General features: G+C 43.7%; 1 protein-coding gene and 1 pseudogene across 2 annotated transcripts in view; both read left to right on the forward strand.

Annotated features, from left to right (window-relative positions):
• The first annotated feature begins 1,133 nt into the window (after positions 1–1,133).
• The window catches only part of dennd4c (DENN/MADD domain containing 4C), a 228,185-nt gene continuing 208,786 nt past the window's right edge, over positions 1,134–20,532 (forward strand). Inside the window, exons 1-2 of one of the 2 annotated variants that reach the window (XM_038804598.1) lie at positions 1,134–1,406; positions 1,443–1,473. The gene's annotated coding sequence lies outside the window, so the exon portion shown is untranslated. Of the gene's footprint in view, positions 1,474–20,532 lie in introns of both variants that reach the window. The other variant, XM_038804599.1, reaches the window with a different exon arrangement.
• Positions 16,820–20,199, forward strand: LOC119970266 (annotated as a pseudogene).

Below are 20,532 nucleotides of genomic sequence, written 5' to 3' on the forward strand. Positions count from 1 at the left end.
ATACCTCACTCCTGTATGCTTCACCCGATGCCGGTGTGTATGTATTTACATTGTGTATCTTGTGTTGCCCTATTATGTATTTTCCTTTTATTTTCATGTACTAAATGATCTGTTTGCGCTGCTCCCAGAAAAATACTTTTCTCTGTACATGTGACAATAAACAAATCCATCCAGGTAGACAGAGACGGAGACAGAGAAAAAGAGGAAAAAATAACCGGTAGGTAAGGACTCGGAGTAGGAGAAGGCAATTCAGGCTCTTGAGCCTGCTCCGTCATTCACTAGGCACCACAGGATCGACTGTTCTCGAAGTGCAAATAACATTCAGATTTGATTTAGAATGATCCATATGCTTCTGTTGGGACTTTGTTGCTTATAGAACATGGAATGTAGAACATACAGTGCAGCAGGAGGCCATTCGGCCCATCGAGTCTGCTCCAACCCATTTAAGCCCTATCCCCGTAACCCAATAACCCCTCCTAACCTTTTTTGGTCATTGAGGGCAATTTATCATGGCCAATGCACCTATCCTGCACATCTTTGGACTGTGGGAGAAAACGGGAGCACCTGGAGGAAACCCACGCAGACACGGGGAGAACATGCATACTCCACACAGACAGTGACCCAGCGGGGAATCGAACCTGGGACCCTGGAGCTGTGAAGCCACAGCGCTAATAATCACTTGGGCTTTTTAAAATTTACTTGGACCATGCTCGTTACACAGATGAGTTGTGCCCGAAAAAGGGAAACGGTGCTATTTGGTGGCGCGGTGTCACTTCTATTTATTTTTATTTTTTGAGACTTGGCCGATCTGAAAGAGCATTTGCACCTTTGCTGTGGACGGCGGAGCACAGCTGGCAACCTCAGCTGTCAGTTACCCCGTGAGGAAGGTGGGGCGTGGTCGAGGAACTTCCCCTGTCACGCATCACGGGAGGGGCGGGGTCACATGAACCGCTGCCACCAATCATCGGAGAAGGAGAGAAGGGGCGCGGCCCAGAGAACACCTGTTGTCAATTATGGAAGAGGCGGTACCTGAGGACTGTCAATCATCCCCAGAGGCGGGGCGTGGTTGTGAACCTCCTCTGTCAATCACGGAAGAGGGGCGGGACGTGACGTGATGGCTGTCAATCAACCCGTAAGGAGGGGCGGGGCTAGTCGGGCTGAAGTGAAAAGTCACAAACAAATATGGCGGCAGCGGTAAGTCGATCGTTGCAGTGAGCGAGGTGGAGGAAGGAGAGACCGGGAACCACGGGCCGCGGAGGTCGAGCCAAGGGAAAAAAAAACACAGAAAGCGGTGGAGGTGTGTTAGCACTTTCAGGGCGGGTGTTTTTTTGACTTTTGAGTTCAGTCAGACAAGACTCTTCCACTTGTGGCGCTTTCCGTTCATGTTTCAGTAAGAAGCGGCGGCGGCGACGACGACGACGACGACGACGACGACAACAACAACAACGACGACAACAACAACGACGACGACAGGTGAGGGAAGGTTTTCGTTACCGGGAGCCCCTCGCATAGCCCAGCAAAACTTCCCAGGGTCATTCCTCAGCGAGCGGACCACTTCCGTTGGTTTTATTTGGAAGCCTGTCTGGTTGTGATGAGTAACTGAGCCCCGGGGCGGGGGCTCGGTGCGTGTCCAAGGCATCGTGACGGATCTTCCCGGGGCGAGAGCTCCTGGCCCGCAGGCCAGCTACTGGACGTCGTGTCCAGTTCAGGCCGCCTCCAGTTCCAGTTTTAAAAAAAGTTTCTGCTTCTGCAAGGTTTCCGGTGCATGAGATCAGAAATGGTGCAGGTGAACCAACCTGTTGTCCGCATGGGCTCCGAGCCAGAGATAATTCATCCGCATTCGCTGTTTAAAAAAAGAACCAAGCATTTCCCCATAAGAATTCAGAGCGTTTGCTTACGTTTAAATGGCCAACACCGTACTTTTTTTTTCTTGTTTCTAGCTGTTAGGTTAGGAGAGTTAAGAGTGGCACTGTTTAGATTAAATGAAGTCAAAATGGGAAGACTGAGGAAACTGAATGTTAATTTGGGCCAAGTGGAATATGAAATTAATCTAAAAGCCGCTGCATAGTATATTTGAGCATGATTTAAATAGATTGTGGAAAGCGTGAATTTTTCACATTTCGAATTTGTTGTGGTATTTCTGTTGCTAGTAGAGCTAAAAACCACTATTTCCTTTTTAAGATGGGCGTTTTCCAATGTAACTTTTTTGTTAACTTCTGAATGTTCTGAATCCTGCCTGGTATGGCAATTTATCACGGGAAATTTCAGCCACCTGGTACTTTTTCCCAAATGACTACTTGTGTGAGTTGGGCAAATTATGACACTTGATGTGGTGAGAAACACCCAGCTCAGAACAGAGCCCTATCTGGAACAAGGTTGTCTGACTTGAACTGGCAACTAAGTTTCCAGTTCAAGTATCAGCAAATCTTAATTGGTAGCTCACCAATGGTTGTGACATGATGGATAGTTTGGAGGTTCAAGGTATAGGTAGGTTGCAGGATGGAGATGGAGTTCAGTTTGTGTAGTGCATTTTGTGACTTGATTGCCTCCGAATTAGGACAGTAAGAAGTCTTACAACACCAGGTTAAAGTCCAACATGTTTGTTTCAAACACTAGCTTTTGGAGTGCTGCTCCTTCCTCAGCGCTCTGAAAGCTGGTGTTTGAAACAAACATGTTGGACTTTAATCTGGTGTTGCACGACTTCTTACTGTGCTCACCCCAGTCCAATGCCGGCATCTCCACATCATCCAAATTAGGAAGCATACCTGGGTACCAGATTCTTTGCAACCATGGCACTGTATTTGATTCTGAGGAGGGCTTCACACACACTTGAAAGGTCAATTGACCTCTGAGATTGACTCTAACCCTGCTACTGCTCACCTGCCAAAATCCCCATTTATTACCCCTAGATTGTATATTCCAGTACACTCCTGGCTCGACTTCCGATATTCATTGTTCATTAAGTTGAAGTTCATTTGAAACATTGCAGCTTGTACCCTAACTCGCCAAGCTAAATTGCCCTTTGTGCCCAAAAAGGTTGTGTGGGGTTTCTGGGTTACGGGGATGGGGAGGAGTTGTGGGCTTGGGTGGGGTGCTCTTTCCAAGGGCTGGTGCAGACTCGATGGGACGAATGGCCTCCTGCACTGTAAATTCTATGAAGTGTCTCACCTCTGTTCAGTGACTTACATTGGCTCTCAGTTGATCAATATCTTTATTTTTCAATTCTTATCCAGGTTTTCAAATTTCTCCACCATGCCCGCAGTGGTTAGCACAGCTGCTTCACAGCTTCAGGGTCCCAGGTTCGATTCCTGGCTTGGGTCACTGTCTGTGTGGAGTCTGCACGTTCTCCCCGTATCTGCGTGGGTTTCCTCCGGGTGCTCTGGTTTCCCCTCGGTTCAAAGATGTGCAGGGTAGGTGGATTGGCCATGCTAAATTGCCCTTAGTGTCCAAAAATGTTAGGTGGGGTTACTGGTTTACGAGAATAGGGTGGAGGTATGGGCTTGGGTAGGGTGCTCTTTCCAAGGGTTGGTGCAAACTCGCTGGGCCGAATGGCCACCTGAACTGTAAAGTCCATGATGCCCTCATTTCTCTCCCTCTGTGACTTAATTCAACCCTAACCTTTTTAAGCTATCTGTGCTCTTGCAATTTTGCCTGTTGTACATTCTTGATTTTAATTGCTCCACTTCTGGTGGCTGTGCCTTCAACTTTTTAAAAATAAATTTAGAGTACCCAGTTATTTTTCTCCAATTAAGGGACAATTTAGCGTGGCCAGTCCACCTAACCTGCACATGTTTTGGTTGTGGGGGTGAAACCCACCAGACATGGGGAGAATGTGCAAACTCCACACGGACAGTGACCCAGGGCCAGGATTCTAACCCGGGTCCTCAGCGCTGCAGTCCCAGTGCTAGCCGCTGTGCCGCATGCTGCCCTTGCCTTAAACTTCTGAGGGTCTTAAGCTCTGGCCCTTCCTAAAACTCTTTGATCTTTGCGTCTCAATTTTGGGATGTGTGATGTGTCCTCAGCATGTAGTATCCACAGAGGACGCAGAAAGTTCCTGTTTAGAGAATGTTGTGATGGATTCCCACATGTTGTAGACATCCTTTTTACTTTGTAGAGCCATCAGTTCATATTTTATGATATTATCAAGTATGATTGTGTTTCTTCATGGTAGCACAATGGTTAGCACTGTTGCACCAGAGCGCCAGGGTACCAGGCTTGATTCCCACCTTGGGTCATTGTGTGGAGTCTGCACATTCTCCCAATGTCTGTGTGGGTTTCTTCCGGGTGCTCCGGTTTCCCCTTGCGTCCCCTAAGACGTGCTGTTAGGTGAATTGAACATTCTGAATTCTCCCTCTGTGTACCCGAACAGGCACTGGAGTGTGGCAACTAGGGGATTTTCAAAGTAACTTCGTTGCAGTGTTAATGTAAGCCTACTTGTGACAATAATAAAAATTATATTGTGTTATAGGGAGAGGCTGTTTAGACTGGGACTTTTTTCACTGGAGCACAGGAGGCTTAGGGGTGATCTTGTAGAGGTCTATAAAATAATGAGGGGCTCTGATAGGTAGATACAGTAGTCCCCCGTTATACCGCGCTCCGCAATACCACGGTTCGCGATATACGGCGGGGGGCTTATAGACCCCAACTGTCAGCTTCCCTCTCCGGATCAAAGTGAGCCGGCCGCTGAAATTGACACTGCCGGCTGATTGGAGGGAGATTCAGTGAGAGAGGAGCAGCGTTCCTGGTAAGTTTCTGTGGGTTTCCTAATATGAACTAAGGGAACTAGGTGGTGGGTTATGCAGATTCTATTCATATAGTTTCAAGGACCAGGAGAAATTGATACTGTCAGTTTGTTATAGCAATCAAACTTGCAGCCACTGCTGCATATTGGCTCTGCAACTTTTTTTTTTTGGACCGGAAGCATTGGATAAAACCTTCGATCAGAGTTCTGATAAGAACTTACTTTAGTTGACTGCATAATTATTACATTATGCTACCATAAGTTAAATATAAGTTAAAGTAAGAAAGTAGCGCTTCTAAATTTATTTAAAAATCTATGCATGCGCTTCCCATTGTGAGTCTACGGGGGTCTGATCTCTCCCCCCCCCCCCCCCCCCGCCCCCCGTAGACTCACAATGGGAAGAGCATGCATAGATTTTTAAATAAATTTAGAAGTGCTACTTTCTTACTTTAACTTACATTATGCTACCATAAGTTAAATATAATAATTCTGCAGTCAACTAAAGTAAGTTCTTATCAGAACTCTGATCGAAGGTTTTATCCAATGCTTCCGGTCCAAAAAAAAAGTTGCAGAGCCAAAAAACACCCATCGTGGATATCCGTGGCTCGGATGCAACGTGGGTGGCTGTCTTGGACCCCAGCACCCGCGTTATAACGGGGCACTACTGTAGTCAACATCTTTTCCCGAAGGTAGGGGAGTCTAAAACTAGAGGGCCTGGGTTTAAGGTAAGAGGAGAGAGATACAAACGGGTCCAGAGGGGCAATTCTTTCTCACAGGGTGGTGAGTGTCTGGAATGAGCTGCCAGAGGCAGTAGTAGAGGCGGGTATAATGTTGTCTTTTAAAAAGCATTTAGACAGTTATTTGGGAAAGCTGATTGAGGGTTATGTGCCAAATGCGGGCAATTGGGATTAGCTTAGTGGGAGAAACTGGGTGGCATGGACAAGTTGGGCCAAAGGGCCTGTATTCGTGCTGTAAAACTTCAGGACCTCTCTGACAGTTTTGCGATGCAATCTATAGGTGGAGGTTAGCATTACATTATTTATTTTATCCATTAGGGAGCTTTCACTGTGTATGTTGGAGGCCATCGTTCAAGATTTGGATAGGTATCTCTGCTCCAAGCCAACAAAGTACCTTTGTCGGTAGTTTGTAGCTTGGTGTTACCATTCAGCAAGTCCTGTGTCTCAATCTGAACTTGATGTCAAAATTAAAGCATTATTTCTTTACTTTTTTAGAGTGGCTTTTGAGGGAATGTACAATGTAAGTTTAAAAGAATTATACTGTAACCATTTGTATTTTCTTTGAAGTAAGCTCTTGTCCTCCTACAGCTTGTCAATTGCTGTAAAGTTATGTGCTTTGACTTTTCCACGAGTTTGCAATGGCAGGAAATTGGGCAATAATGAAGAGTTGCATCTCGCTACCATACCTGAGAATGGCGACTTTGAACAGTAAAGATGAAAAAGTGCCTCTTGGTGCCAGGTGCCATAATGTTAATGAAAATAAATTGCATCGGAATCTTTGACCTGGTCTAGATCTAATTCTAGGCAGCAGTTGTCATTTAGGATTGCTTTACATATGATTGTAGCTGGGCTATTTATTCTATTGTGGGTTTTGTTGATGCTTTTTTTAATGTTGCCTTCACTTGATTATAAGTCATGATTTTTAATGTAGATTTCCCACTACATCATAAATGTTGGTGAAAAGGTGGCTTCAAATATCAAGTCGATCTTTATTGCAAGGAGATTGGAGCACAAGAATAAGGAAGTCTTGCTGTAGTTATACACTGATTTGGTGCGACCATGCCTACACAGGTTTGGTCTGACCAACAGCAGCACGGTAGCACAAGTGGATAGCACTGGCTTCACAGCGCCAGGATCCCAGGTTCGATTCCCCGCTGGGTCACTGTTTGCGGAGTCTGCACGTTCTCCCTGTGTCTGTGGGTTTCTTCTGGGTGCTCCGGTTTCCTCCCATAGTCCAAAGAGGTGCAGATTAGGTGGATTGGCCATGATAAATTGCCCTTAGTGACCAAAAAGGTTAGGTGGAGTTATTGGGTTGCGAGGATAGGGTGGAAGTGAGGGCTTAAGTGGGTCGGTGCAGACTCGATGGGCCGAATGGCCTCCTTCTGCACTGTATGTTCTATGTTCTCATGGATGCAGTACAGCAGGTTTGCAAGATTGGTCCCTGGGGTAAGAGTTGTCCAAAATGAGAGGCTGATTAAATTGGGTCCATACCAGAAGCTTGAGGCATCTGAGTTGATCTCATTGAAACATGCTGAAGGGGTTTGATGGCCGATATTGATGTTGTTTCCCCTGACTCTGGCACCGAGAACGTGAGGGCACAACATTAGGAATGAGGGGCTAATCATTTAGGGGTGAAATGAGAAATTTATTCGCTTAACGGCTGTGAATCTTTGTAATTGTCTATCCCAGAAGTTGTGAATGCTCCCATTATTATAATAAATGCATTTTATATCCTGGGGGAACAAATGAACATGAGGAACAGTTGGGAAAGAGGGCTCAGGCAGAAGAAACAATTGTGTAAATGGTGATGTGAGGGGCTATTTGGTCTACTTCTAATTTTCTATGTTAATTTGGTAAAGTAAGATCAAAACGTGGAAGGAACCACTTATTGAAGAATGAATAATCCTGGGTGTCCTAACAAATATTTATTCATCAGTTAACTTGACTGGATCAGATTTTCTAATCATTTTCAAGTTTCTAGAGACTTTAATGTCCAGAGAATGTGAAAGGCACTATACAAATACAGTTTCACATTGTACCATACAGCAGCTGAAGGAAACTTGAGCTTATTGTTTTCAGACTACAATAGTTGCCATGTGGAGTGGAGTTGTAGAGCTGTAATCTGATCGGAGGATTACCAATGAGATAATTCCTTGAGTGCTGAGCACCTGCTCCTTGCCATTGAATTGCAGCCTTGAACTTCTAGTTGTTCTTATGTGAATTGGACTAGATGCAATTTGCTATCTTAGGTCAGTGTTGTCCAAAAAGAATTGTGTAAATAGGCATAGCTATGATTCCATTTTTGCTACATTTACTTGGATAGAAAAAACCTGATACACAATGCATGTAGATATACCTAATGTGTATATTTACATAAACACCTAACACCTTTCTTTGTGAAACTTCATTATTTTCTTCCCTCTCTTTCCAATATTTGGAATTCTGACTTAAGGGCGGCATGACGGTGCCGAGGACCTGGGTTCAATCCCGGCACTTGGTCACTGGCCTTGTGGAGTTTGCACATTATCTCTGTGTCTGCAAAACAAAGATGTGTAGGGTAGGTGGATTGGCCAAGCTAAATTGTCCCTGAATTGGAAAAAAGAATTGGGCACTTCAAATTTTTAAAATATAAAATAATTATCAGACCGACATCTTGTCGGTTTTGGTCCAGCAGTTACGATTGATGCTTTGCATTTATCACAATGTTTGCTGGCTTGTTCCATCACTTGACACTCCATACATGGCCCAGTCCTCCATCTAGAAAGCAGTTGGATGTTATTTTTCCTTCTCTATCGCGTACGATGTTGGATCTGTTCATTGTTGGTTGGGTGTGATTTTTTTTTTCTTCCCTGGCCTGTAATGGCTGTTCTGCTCCAGCTGTGTTACACAACTATTTTTAGCTGATAACTGAAGGGACAAAGCAAAGAAAAACAAATTTCCATCCTATGTTTCGCATTAGAACTGAAAAGTGGTGAAAAATTAAAGTAGAATTTGTCTCTTTCAAATTGGGCTGTTTCAGAGCAAAAAGCTTCTGAATGCATAGTGACCTGTTAGTTTGTAAGGTGTCTGTTGCAATGGTAATATGATGTGAAAGAAATATTTGTTTATTTAACACCTTTCACAATCATCAGATGTCGTAAACCATTTTATTGCCAATGAAGCACTTTTTTTTAAAAGCAAGCACTGCAATATAAGAATCACAGGAGCCAGGTTACGCACAACAGACTTCCATAAACAAAAATATGATGGACCAGATAATCTGTTTTTGTGATCTTGATTGAATAAATATTTGCCAGGATATGAGAGAATTCCCCATCTCTCTTGAAATAGTGTCATGGGTTCTTTTGCACCCACTTGAGAGAGAAGACTTTGGTTTAACTTCTTGAGACACACCTCCAACAATGTATGACCCACTCAGTAATGCCACTAAGAGGGCAGCACGGTGGCACAGCGGTTAGCATTGTTGCCTACGGTGCTGAGGACCCGGGTTCGAATCCCGGCCCTGGCTCACTGTCCGTGTGGAGTTTGCACATTCTTCCTGTGTCTGCGTGGGTTTTGCCCCCACAACCCAAAAGATGTGCAGGATAGGTAGATTGGCCATTCTAAATTGCCCCTTAATTGGAAAAAATAATTGGGTACGCTAAATTTATAGAAAAAAAGTAATGCCACTAAGAGGGTCAGCCTTAATTTTTGGTTTGGAGTTCTTGTGAGGAATTAATGTTGCATATATATGATATACAATACTAAGTATTTCTAGTGACAACACAGATGTCTGCTTGAAATGTGAAAAACTGTCAGCATTGCATTTACAGATTTGCTCTCCACTTGGAGATGGCATTTTAAATGATATTGGAATGTAATCTTCATTATTGTCACAAGTAGGCTTACATTAAGACTACAATGAAGGTATTGTGAAAATTCCCTGTTTGGCACATTCAGGCGCTTGTTAGGATACACAGAGAATTCAGAATGTCCAATTCACCTAACAAGTGCATCTTTCGGGACTTTTGGTGAGGAAACCGGAGCACCTGGAGGAAACCCACGCAAGCATGGGAGAACACGCAGACTCCGCACGGACATTGACTTAAGCGGGAATCGAATCTGGGACCCACGTTTTGTGAAGCAACAGTGCTAACCACTGTGCTACCGTGCCACCCAGTGAAGCACTGATCATTTTAGCGCTGCTGGTGGGAGTGAAGCCCTTGAAAGATGACTCCTGCAATAACATGAAGTGGGAGTTCAAAGTAATTCTCCTCTTCCTCCTTATCCTTTGAAGGATAATTTGCAATTTTGATTGGGCTGAGATTGCTTAAGTCGTGATCTGATTAGATGCCTGGATGTTTGGTGTCTTGATCTTGATGTTTCTCGTATGCTTCTGTTCTTCAAATCTAAGTAGTTGTCAAAGTCATTCGAGTGGCTTGAAGAGTCAGTCACGTGATATTGCAGTGAATTTACATAGACCTGCTGGGTAAAGGTGGCAGCTTTGTTTCACAGGACATTTGTGAATCATTTAAGATGTATTTTAAAAATGTCAGCTGTTTTCATTTTTCCCCCTATTGTACATAAGTAGACAGATTTCTTGAATTCACAACTTGCCATTGTGGTGTATGAACTGTATTTCTGATTCATATGATGATGGGCTTCTCATCTTTTGCAGTTTGCTTCTGATGACTGGCATTGTTTCATTGTAATTGCGGAATGCGTCAAATGCAAATTGCACTCTGGGTGTGTAGCTGAGGGGGGGTGGGGGGGATGATGATGCAGCCTCCCTTCAGCCTTGTTTATTCCAATAAGCTTAATTGAAATTACTGGTTAATTTTTAACCTAGAAAGAAGTTTGAATATGTAAATACATTGGGGAAAAAAGGCTCACACTTCAGGTACATTTGTTATCATAAACGTCATTATATTTTTAAGTTTATTTGTCCAAGCAGATATCTGGGATTTACTTAAATGTTTCTTATTTTGAACTGTGCTTTTTAGTGTGTGTTTCAGTTGAATGTTTGCTGGAATTCCTATTCAAGTTATTTTATCAATGGTGTTGAAATGTTTCACATTGCAGCACTGCAGTTGTAACTTTCTTGCCTGTGCCTGGTTTATTGCTGTTAGTGTCCCTCCTATGCCAGTGTTTTTAAGCGGACATTCACCTGGCCATGTGTTTAAGATGAACATGCTGTATGAAAATAGAATTAGCTGATCATAAGCTTCCTTAATCCAAATTGGTTTGAAAGCTTTCCCATGTACACTCATCTCAAATAAACTATAAAGAATTTGATGCATAATTTGCAAAGGTATTCTGTCATAACAGTTGTGTTCTATCACGGGCCAGTCATGTAACATGTTGAAACACTTGTACTTCTTTCTGAATTGGTGCCAAAAAGTTAGCAAGTATGAATATACTTGGTTTTCTATTTCCAAACACTGTTCCAACGCTTTCTATGTGCCGCCAAGAGTTGGGCATGTTGAACGGGTTAACTTCCAAATGAATGCTACATTGCATATGTATTGCAGTTGATAACACAATAGTCTGCTCAAATGTTCAGCTTTGTGCGATCATTTAGAAGGAGAGGCTCTCCCCAAGATTGGCACGTCAGCAGGCTCCCAGACCCAGTTCTTTAAAAAAAAACAGTCGAAGACCTGGCTAAGGAGTTGGGAGGGGACCTGTGGCACAGCTACAGTTTCAAGAATGGCAGAGGTGGAAGGGTTGCTGTCAGTGGTAAAGCCCCAGATGGAGCAGTTGATGCTGGGCTGGTGGAGGAGATGGTGCTAGACAAGGCCCCAGAGGTGGACTGGGCCCAAAGGTCCTTTGGGCAGAAGCCAAGAGTGGGGAAGCTGCTGTGGGCGGTGATTGTTGTGCAATGTCATGGAGACGGCGATGATTCTGAGGTGGGCCATGGTGAAGCAAGACTGCAAATGGGAAGGGAATCATACCTGGATATATCTGGACATTGGTGCGGAGCTGATGAAGAGGTATGTGGAATTCAAGGCCAAGGTTGCGTTGTATTGATTCGGCTTGGGGTGCTGTACCTGGGGAGACTTTGGGTTATGTTAGATGGCCGGAGTACTACTTTGAGATGTCAGAAGAGGCAAATGACTTTATAAGGGACTAATAAACAAGGGGAAAGCTGAGAGTTGGTGTGAGATGTAGCTAAATCCGCAAAAGTTGGGTATTAAGTTGTGTTGCTGGAGGGTGGGAATTTTTTTTTTTTGCGAGTTCTATGTCCCGTCCCCACCCCTGCCATTTTGTGCTTTTCTTTTGGGAGGAGGTGACCCCCCCCCCCCCCCCCCCCCCCAGGCCTACTGTCCTGCGCGGCCGGCCCCTGAACACTGGCGCCATGTTGAGTGGAGCCGGGAAGGGAGGCTGGAGCGGGATGAGCCGCTCCAGCGCCACAGGGCGCCAGAATCTGTTGTCCCCGTGCGCATTTTGAGCCGTTGTGAAACATGACGGCGTGAACACTTGGGCTCCATTTGGGAGAATTGCACCCAGTACATTTTGTTAAAAATTGAGTATTTCTGTTAATTCCTGCTAAATTGCTGACTGCTTAAATGGACCAAAGTTTGCAATTGTGTCTGAACTGCTTAAATAACGTTTTATCAGTGTAAATATGCTGGCAAGTGTTTAACTACATTAATTACACTTTACTTAACACCTTTTGCACAGCGAGTACCTTGAGTTTAGTTGCAGTGCCAAGACTGCCAGATTACACCACAAATAACGTGCTCTTGATTTTCTGCAGGTTATTCACAAGTTAAGAGCAGTATCAAAAATGTTCTGCAATGCTGGTGTCATAGGTGTTGCACGTTTTACTTGAGTATTATGCGTTTATTGGAGTGTATTAACACACCTCCGTTTAAAGGCCGTGTGCTTAACACTACTACAGCTCTGTATGTATTTTCAGCTCGGAGTCGCCAGGTGCCATATTTAGACACCTCACGTATTTCAAGGTCAGGTTCAAAGTAATAAAACTATACACCGATTAGTAAGTTCAAACGATTGATATTTATTATACAAATATAATAAATACGCATGCATACGCTAAAGACTAATACTTATTTCTACTATTTAAACGACTAAATACTTATCTAAGTAGGAACCAGCAAGGTCAGGGGACAAGGCCTTTTGTTCCTTTCCGGACTGCACCTTCTGTTCTCTAATAGTCGGCTAGAGTATAGGTAATGCCGGGATCACGTAGCGAGCGTCGTTTGGCACTTACTGAACGATGGCTGGTGCTCAACGGCCGGTGATGAAAGACAGGATCTGGAGGCTGGAGTCGGAGTCAGAACAGCAGTCTAAGTCGGAGCACAAAAACAGACAGAACCATGTGCGGGGTCTACCTTTATAGGTTCCCCAATGTCCGGGCCTCTACCTGCCATGTATCGATTGGGTCATTTCCCAATCGATATCTTACAAATCCCCCAATCTGAGGTTCTCTTCTCGATGGGTGGGGCGGTCTCTAGGGTCTTTTGTGATGGATACTTCTGGTGCCGTTTCGTCTGGGCGTGCACTCAAAGTATCCATTCAAACTCAAATATTGCTATTGTGTGGGCCCAGATCTGGATCGCCTCATTACTATGCAAAGCATTTTGCTATTTACACCTTTGGTTGAGATCTTGCACCTGGCCATAAACTGGTTTCGATACGTGCAGAATGCTAATTAGCCTTTTGCAAACTGCTTGTCCTGGCTAAAACTGTTTTCTCCCTACAGCCTTAGCAGTTCTCCATTTTGGTAACCCAGTGTCCATCTTAGGTGGCTACATATGAAAGTAATTTAAGTGATTATTTATTTATGTGGGGGGTATTTACGTGGGGGGGTAAACTGAGCATTTCCAAACGGTTTCTTCCTTTGTTGCTTAACCACAGGGGCTGTTTAGCACTGAGCTAAATCGCTGGCTTTGAAACCAGACCCAGGCAGGCCAGTAGCACAGTTCGATTCCCATAACAGCCTCCCCGAACAAGCGCTGGAATGTGGCGACTAGGGGCTTTTCACAGTAACTTCATTTGAAGCCTACTCGTGACAATAAGCGATTTTCATTTTTTCATTTTCATGTTGAAATTCTAGTTAGTTGTCTCATTAAAAAGACTAACTAAATATTTTAAGGCAGGAGCTGTGACTCAGTTTTTTCGGCAAAGAGCTTGCATTTGTATCGAATGTCTGAAGTTCCGAGAAGTACTGAAGTGTTTCACGGCTGAATGCATACTTTAACTACTAATATAGGCAAACAAGGCAGCCAAGTTGTGGTCGGTAATTTCACAAATACTCTTCCTAATAATGACCAGATCAGTGTTGCTTGATTTAAATATTGGTCAGGATACTGGGAGAGCTCCCCACTCTTTGAGTTGTGCCACAAAATCTTTTATTCACCATCAGAGGACAATTATAATCTTCTGCCTAACATCCCAACTAAATAACAACACCGTCAAGTGCTGCAATCTCAGTTTATGCTCCAGAACCTGGGCTCAACCTTCTGACCCAGGCAACAGCTCTGACAATGAGCCAGGACTGCTGAAAGAACGTGTGGGACGTTCAAGCAATATCTGCAGAATTAAGTTGTGTTTGAATTTTGTCACCTTGTTCTTGAGCTGGTTGGAGCAACAGAAGAGCAATAATTGCATAATCATGCAGCACATGTATTGGAAAAGCGGTAAATGAATGAAGAAACAATAGATGGTAGAACCAATGTTGGTTCAGAAAACTCAAACTTGCATACCTCCTCTTTCCCTTTCTCTTCCCTTTCCACCCCAAACTAGTATGTGGCAAATTGCACTTTGGATGATATTCAAAGGAGTGTCAAGGTACGAGAGGTATTGGCATGCTTAAAAGTGGGCAAATCTCTAGGCCCTGATGAATTGTGTCCCAGGATGCTGTGGGAAGTGAGGGAGGAGATTGCAGGGGCACTGACCCAAATTTTTAATTCCTCTCTGCCCCCCGGGGAGGTGCCAGAGGATTGGAGAATAGCTAATGTGGCTGCACTATGAGAGGTTGGAGAGATAAGCCAGGGAACTACAGACGAGTGAGTCTCCCATCAGTAGTAGGGAAACTATTGGAAACATTTCTAAAGGAGAGAATCTATCTCCACTTCAAGAGGCGAGGTTTGATCCGGGTTAGTGCCTTTGTCAGAGGGAGGTCATGCCTAACAAATTTGATTGAATTTTTGAACATGTGACCGGATGTGTAGATGAGTGCAGCACAGTTGATGTAGTTTACATGGGTTTCAGCAAAGCATTTGACAAGGTCCCACATGGGAGATTTGTAAAGAAGGTAAATGCACATGGGGTACAGTAAATTGGTTAGATGGATTCAAAATTGGCTTAGCTGTAGGAGTCAGAGGGTGATGACTGATGGATGCTTTACTGACTGGAAGCCAGTGTCCAGTGGCATACCACAGGGACCTGTGCTGGGTCCCCTATTGTTTGTCATTTATATAAATAACATAGATGTCTGTGGGGTAAGATCAGTAAATTTGACACTAAGATTGTCTATGTGGTTAATAGTGAGGTTGAGTGTCTTGGGTTGCAGGAGGATACAGACGGATGGTCAAAGTGGGAGATGGAATTTAACCCTGGAAAATGTGACCAGGAACTGTTCTACTGGGAAGTTGCGAGCAACAAGGAGACCGTGGTATGTTTGTAAATAGATTAAATAGATAGAAGGCAGAAGGGCAGATTAATAGGGTGGTGAAAAAGACACTTGTCTTTATCAATTGAGGCATAGATTGCAAAAGCAGGGAGGTCATGTTGGCGTTTGTCATATAAATTTAAGGGCCAATTTAGTTGTGTGTGTGTGAGAGACCCTGCAGACACAGGGAGAATGTTCGCACACCGACAGTGACCCAGAGTTTGGATCGAACCTGGGTCCTTGGCGCCATGAGGCAGCAGTGCTAACCACAGCACCACCGTGCTGCCCCTTGTTCATAAAATTTATAGTGCAGAAGGAGGCCATTTGGCCCATTGAGTCTGCACTGGCTCTTGGAAAGAGCACTTCACCGAAGCCCACGCCTGACGTAACCAAGCAACCCCACCTAGCCTTTTGGACACTAAGGGCAATTTAGCATGGCTAATCCACCTAACCCGCACATCTTTGGGCTGTGGGAGGAAACCGGAGCACCCGAAGGAAATCTTCACAGACACGGGGAGAAAGTGCAAAGTCCACACACAGTCACCAGAGGCCGGGATTAAACCTGGGTCCCTGGAGCAGTGATGCAGCAGTGCTGACCATTATGCCACTGTGCTGCTCGTTGGAGTTGTATGAGACTTTGTTGAGGCCACAGCTGGAGTACTGTGTGCAATTCTGGTCACCATATTATAGGAAGGATGTGATTGAACTGGAGTGGGTGCAGAGGTGATTCCCAGGATGTTGCCTGGGATGGAACAATTCAGTTATGAAGAGCAGTTGGATCGTCTTGGGTTGTTTTTGCTGGAGCAGAGAAGACTAAGAGGCGACCTGATCTGGGTCTTCATGATTGAGAGGGGTGGACAGGGAGCAGCTGTTCCCCTTAGTTGAAGCATCAGTCACGAGGGGATGAGAGTTCAAGGTGAGGGGCAAGAGGTTTGGGGGGGGGTGATTTGAGGAACAACTTTTTACCCAGAGGGTGGTGACTCTCTGGAATGCATTACTGGGGAGGGTGGCAAAGGCGGGTTGCCTCATTTTTGAAAAGGTATCTGAATGAGCATGTGGCAAGTCAAAACATTCGAGGCTTATGGGCCAATTGCTGGCAAATGGGATTAGGTAGGCAGGTCAGGTGTTTTACACGCGTCGGTACAGACTCAAAGGGCCTCTTCACTGTTTATTGTGTATTAAAAAAAAATGGACAAGTGACTACTTACTTGCAGAGCATATCCTTTAACAGTTTAATGGATCTATTATTAAAATGTTAAGATGAATAGTGGCACGAGTGTAAGGAAGGCGTTTTCTTCCACAAGTGCATATGAATAAATCACTGTCACCGGGGGCTAGTCGCCATTTCTGTATAAGCAACATTGGTCTTGGCCTGAGAGGTTGATATTCGGTAGCGAAGATCGTATCTTGGAATGTGAGAGAGTAGCCACACTCTATGGTGCACTTAATAACAATAATCTTTATTATTGTCACAAGTAGTCTTGCATTAACACTGCCATGAAGTTACTGTGGAAAAACGGCAAGTCACCACACTCCGGTCCTTGTTCAGGTACACTGAGGGAGTATTCAGAATGTCCAATGCACCTAACAAGCATGACTTTTGGGAAGAAGAAACCGGAGCACCTGGAGGAAACCCACGTGGACACGGGAGAATGTGCAGACTCCGCCCCACGGAAATATCATGGAATTGTTACAAGTTTCTGTCTTAGACATGTAAAACTTAGAATCAAGTTGTTCAAATCTCTGAGGAAAAGTGAGAAACCTGGTGTAATTATAATACCCTGTTGAGTGACTCAGCCGCCATGAGTGAGGGGGGAGAACTGGATCTGATCGGAGTCAAACTCGACACTGGCGTCTGGCTTGTCAAGGTTCCTAAATACCTTTCTTGGCAATGGGCAAAAGCAACAGGAAGAGTCAAGTGTATAAAAGATAAGGACAGCCAAGAATTAAGGGAAAACAGAGGTTTCCTTTACTTTACACGAGGAATTTGCAAGTATCCAAAATGCCAGTGGCAAAGGTGCACCAATTAGAGCACCCAGAGAGCATCTGTTCACAATGCAGAGTGTTGGAGGACAAGCCGTTGTTTTTTACGGAAGGACCATCAGGACAGTCAAGATAAATCTGATGGCAACAATGCAAAAACTAACCTTTTGAAGGCGTTGTGGTTCAGTGTGCAGAATGTAGACCAGCTGTCAATGAATCTTAGATGAGGTTAAAAAGGCAGCAAATTGAATTATCCAAACCATTCCGTGTCTCCTTGCAACTGGAAAAAGCTGTAACAACAAATTACAAGACTCTAGCAAACCATCAGTACAATATTGAATACGAAAGGAAGATGGAAAACGTGCCCGTGGAGATCAGCAACAAGTGCTGAATATGCTGTTCCAGCCTTTTGAAAAGCATAAGTACTAATGCAACAAGTATCTGGTGGAAATCACCAAGCAGCCAGTTACCTATCTGAAGGAGATTTTGAGAGATTTGTATCTACCACGTAAAAGGGGCCCACAAAAATACATGGGAGTTAAAGCTGTAGTATCGACATAACCAGAGTAACAAGGCTGATATACCGCCAAGCAAATTAGCTACTGGGGCGATTTCAAGTGAGACGGTCTAAATATTGCCTTGGCCATCGGTCATTAGAATCTGAACAGGCCCATATTTGCTTTTATTTGTCCTTTTTCCAAGGGCAGAATATTTTCTACGGCAGTCTGTTTTTTAAGTTGAAGGCAAAAACATTCACAACTATTTGATTTTATTTGAAAACAAGAAACTGCTTTGCATTTTTCAAGTATTTTGATGTAGAACTTTGATTTCAGTAAGGGCAAATTTGTACTGTCAATAAAATGTGTTGAAAGAAAAAAAAATACCCTGTTATAAAATGTAGTTCCCAGTGAGAGATTGTATGCAGTAAAATATTGTGCCATATTCCAAGAATTTGAATTGAAGTGTAGATCAAGATTGCAAATTCTGGGTCATTTTAGATGTTGCAGTCTTGACTATCCTACCAATTTTCCACCCTCCAGAAACTCGTACAAAACTTCTGTGCATCCTTCACAACTGTTACCTCACTATTGGTAACCATAACTTAAGCCATTTAGGTCCCATGTTCTGGAATTTCCTCTCTAAATCTCTTTTTGCTCTTGTGCTTGCTTTCAAGCTCTGCTAAAACCTACTTAAGACGAAGTTTTCGGTCACTTGTATCTCATTTTCTTGGCTTGGTGTCAATCAATGCATGTTTTATGCATCTATTGAATTGCCATGGGACTCCCAAGTTAATGCAAGAATACTTCTGTCGGTTTTGGTGCTGATGTCTGTTGGTTAAATTAATGTAGCTACTAAAGAGCACTTTAGTAACGGGTTGTACGGCATTTTGATTAGAGTTGTGCTACTTTATAATTACAGCTTTTTCTACAATCATTTTCGCCTGACAGTTGATCGGGAGGTCCATTACATTGTGCAAGCTGTAGTTTACTATTGTGTGGAGTGTGACTTGAGGCATAACACAGCACAACGCAAGTACATTCTTGTGTATGGCGACAATTCTTCTGAAATGGCACAAAACTAAATTAAATATAAATGTCAAGTACCATGTCTGTGTGTTGAGGAAAGCTCAGTTAGCAGTAAAAATCAATTACTACATCATGGGATGTAATTTTCACCCAGGTTGTTAGCATGAGTAAATTGCTATGGTCTTCATGTAAAACTTTCAGTCCGTGTTAGATTCTAATTATCAGCATTACAGTATTATTTTGAACTTTACTGCAATAATTTAGTGTAATTTAAACCTATATCCTATATTAATCTGTATGAATAGTTCCTTCAAGTTTAGCTCTTAACTGGTTTCATTTTTCTGTGCATTTGTATGCAATGATGTTGACCGTTTCAACACCTCTGTTGACCAAGGAGTAACCAAGCATTCACATTGAATGTGCTTGTTTTGAGTGTAGAAAACCTATTGTTAAGTCCGTTCGCACATTTAATGAATGAGCCAAGTTGCAAAAAATTGGTTTTGGTGGGCGGGAGAGGGGGTGGTCAGGGTTGCTGGTAATTTGCCACAGACTATACAGTATTGAGAAGAAACTCTGCTTTGGAAGGTTAAGTTTCCTTTTTTGCATCAGATTTATATTTAATATAAGTTTGAATGTTACGGAAGTAGCAGTCTTCATCTTGTGTATTAGACGCAAGCATCGATGTAAAATGTTCCTTTGTGTACTGGGATGTCCTTTGGGCTGAGTGTATAATTTGTCTCCATACTTAAAAGCTTCTATTGTGTTTAAAATGGACATGTATGATTTAATTTAAATTGGGAAGCGTCAGGCGAGGTAGATTGGCCACGCTAAATTGCCCCTTAGTTGGAAAAAATGAATTGGGTACTCGATAAATTTTTTTAAATTTGGAAGTGAAATTAACACAGTAAAGTAGGCATTTGATTTATCTGAAATTTAGATTATTCATTTGAATTAAAATGAAGACATTACAATAGGTCCAAATCTTTCCAATATCGCAATCCAATAATCCCCCTCTGCATCCAGTGCCACCACCATCTGTCTCGTTTCCCTCCACTGGAGACAGGATCACATTCAGCACGACCTCCATGTTCGAAAACAGCTGCCTTGCCATCACAAACCCCATCTGATCCTCCTCAATCACCTTCTGGAGGCATCCCTGCAGTTTGGGGTGCAGTATGATATTCTGTTGATGTGCAGCAGAAGATCACATTTGACAGTGTGGTGAGAAGGCCAGTCGTTTCTTGGCTAGCCAGTTGGGGTGGCAGGCAGGTTCCCGAGATTATCCAGGTCAGAGACTTGGGTGGCAGGCTGCTGACCACTCCGGAGCGTTTCAAGTATTTTATAGGAACCTTTTGTAGATTGGAACTGCGAGGGGCAGGAATAGGTCAGTTTTTCGGAGTTTTTGAAAGACTTGAATTTCCTGAGGTGGAAGAAGAGGAGCGCGAAGGGTTGGAGGAGCCGTTGGGCACAGACGAGGCCTGGACAACAATAGGCCGGATGCGGACAGGTAAGGGTCTGGAGCCGGGCGGGTTCCTGGTGGAGTTTTAGAAGAAGCTTGTAGGTCAGCTGATGCACTTATTTGTGGGGATATTTGAGGATTCAGTAGCACAGAGTTCCCTGCCTGAGATGCTAATGTAAGCATCAATTTCACTTCTATTTAAAAAAAATAAGGACTCCTTGGAATGTGGGTCGTGTTGCCTTATTTCTCTATTTGCATGTGGACACCAAGATATTGGCCAGGGTGTTAACACTCAGGCTGGAACCATGTTTTGCTCAGGTTATTGGGGAGACTGCTTTTCTCAAAAGTTGGCAATTATCGTCTAATGTGCGGCTATTGCTAAATGTGGTGCTTTCTCTGTCTTGAGGTGCCTGATCCAGAGGAAATGGTTACATTGGATGCTGAGAAGGTATTCCATAGGGTAGAATGGG

This window comes from Scyliorhinus canicula, chromosome 8 (assembly GCF_902713615.1).
Source record: "Scyliorhinus canicula chromosome 8, sScyCan1.1, whole genome shotgun sequence".
Taxonomy (NCBI): Eukaryota; Metazoa; Chordata; class Chondrichthyes; order Carcharhiniformes; family Scyliorhinidae; genus Scyliorhinus; species Scyliorhinus canicula.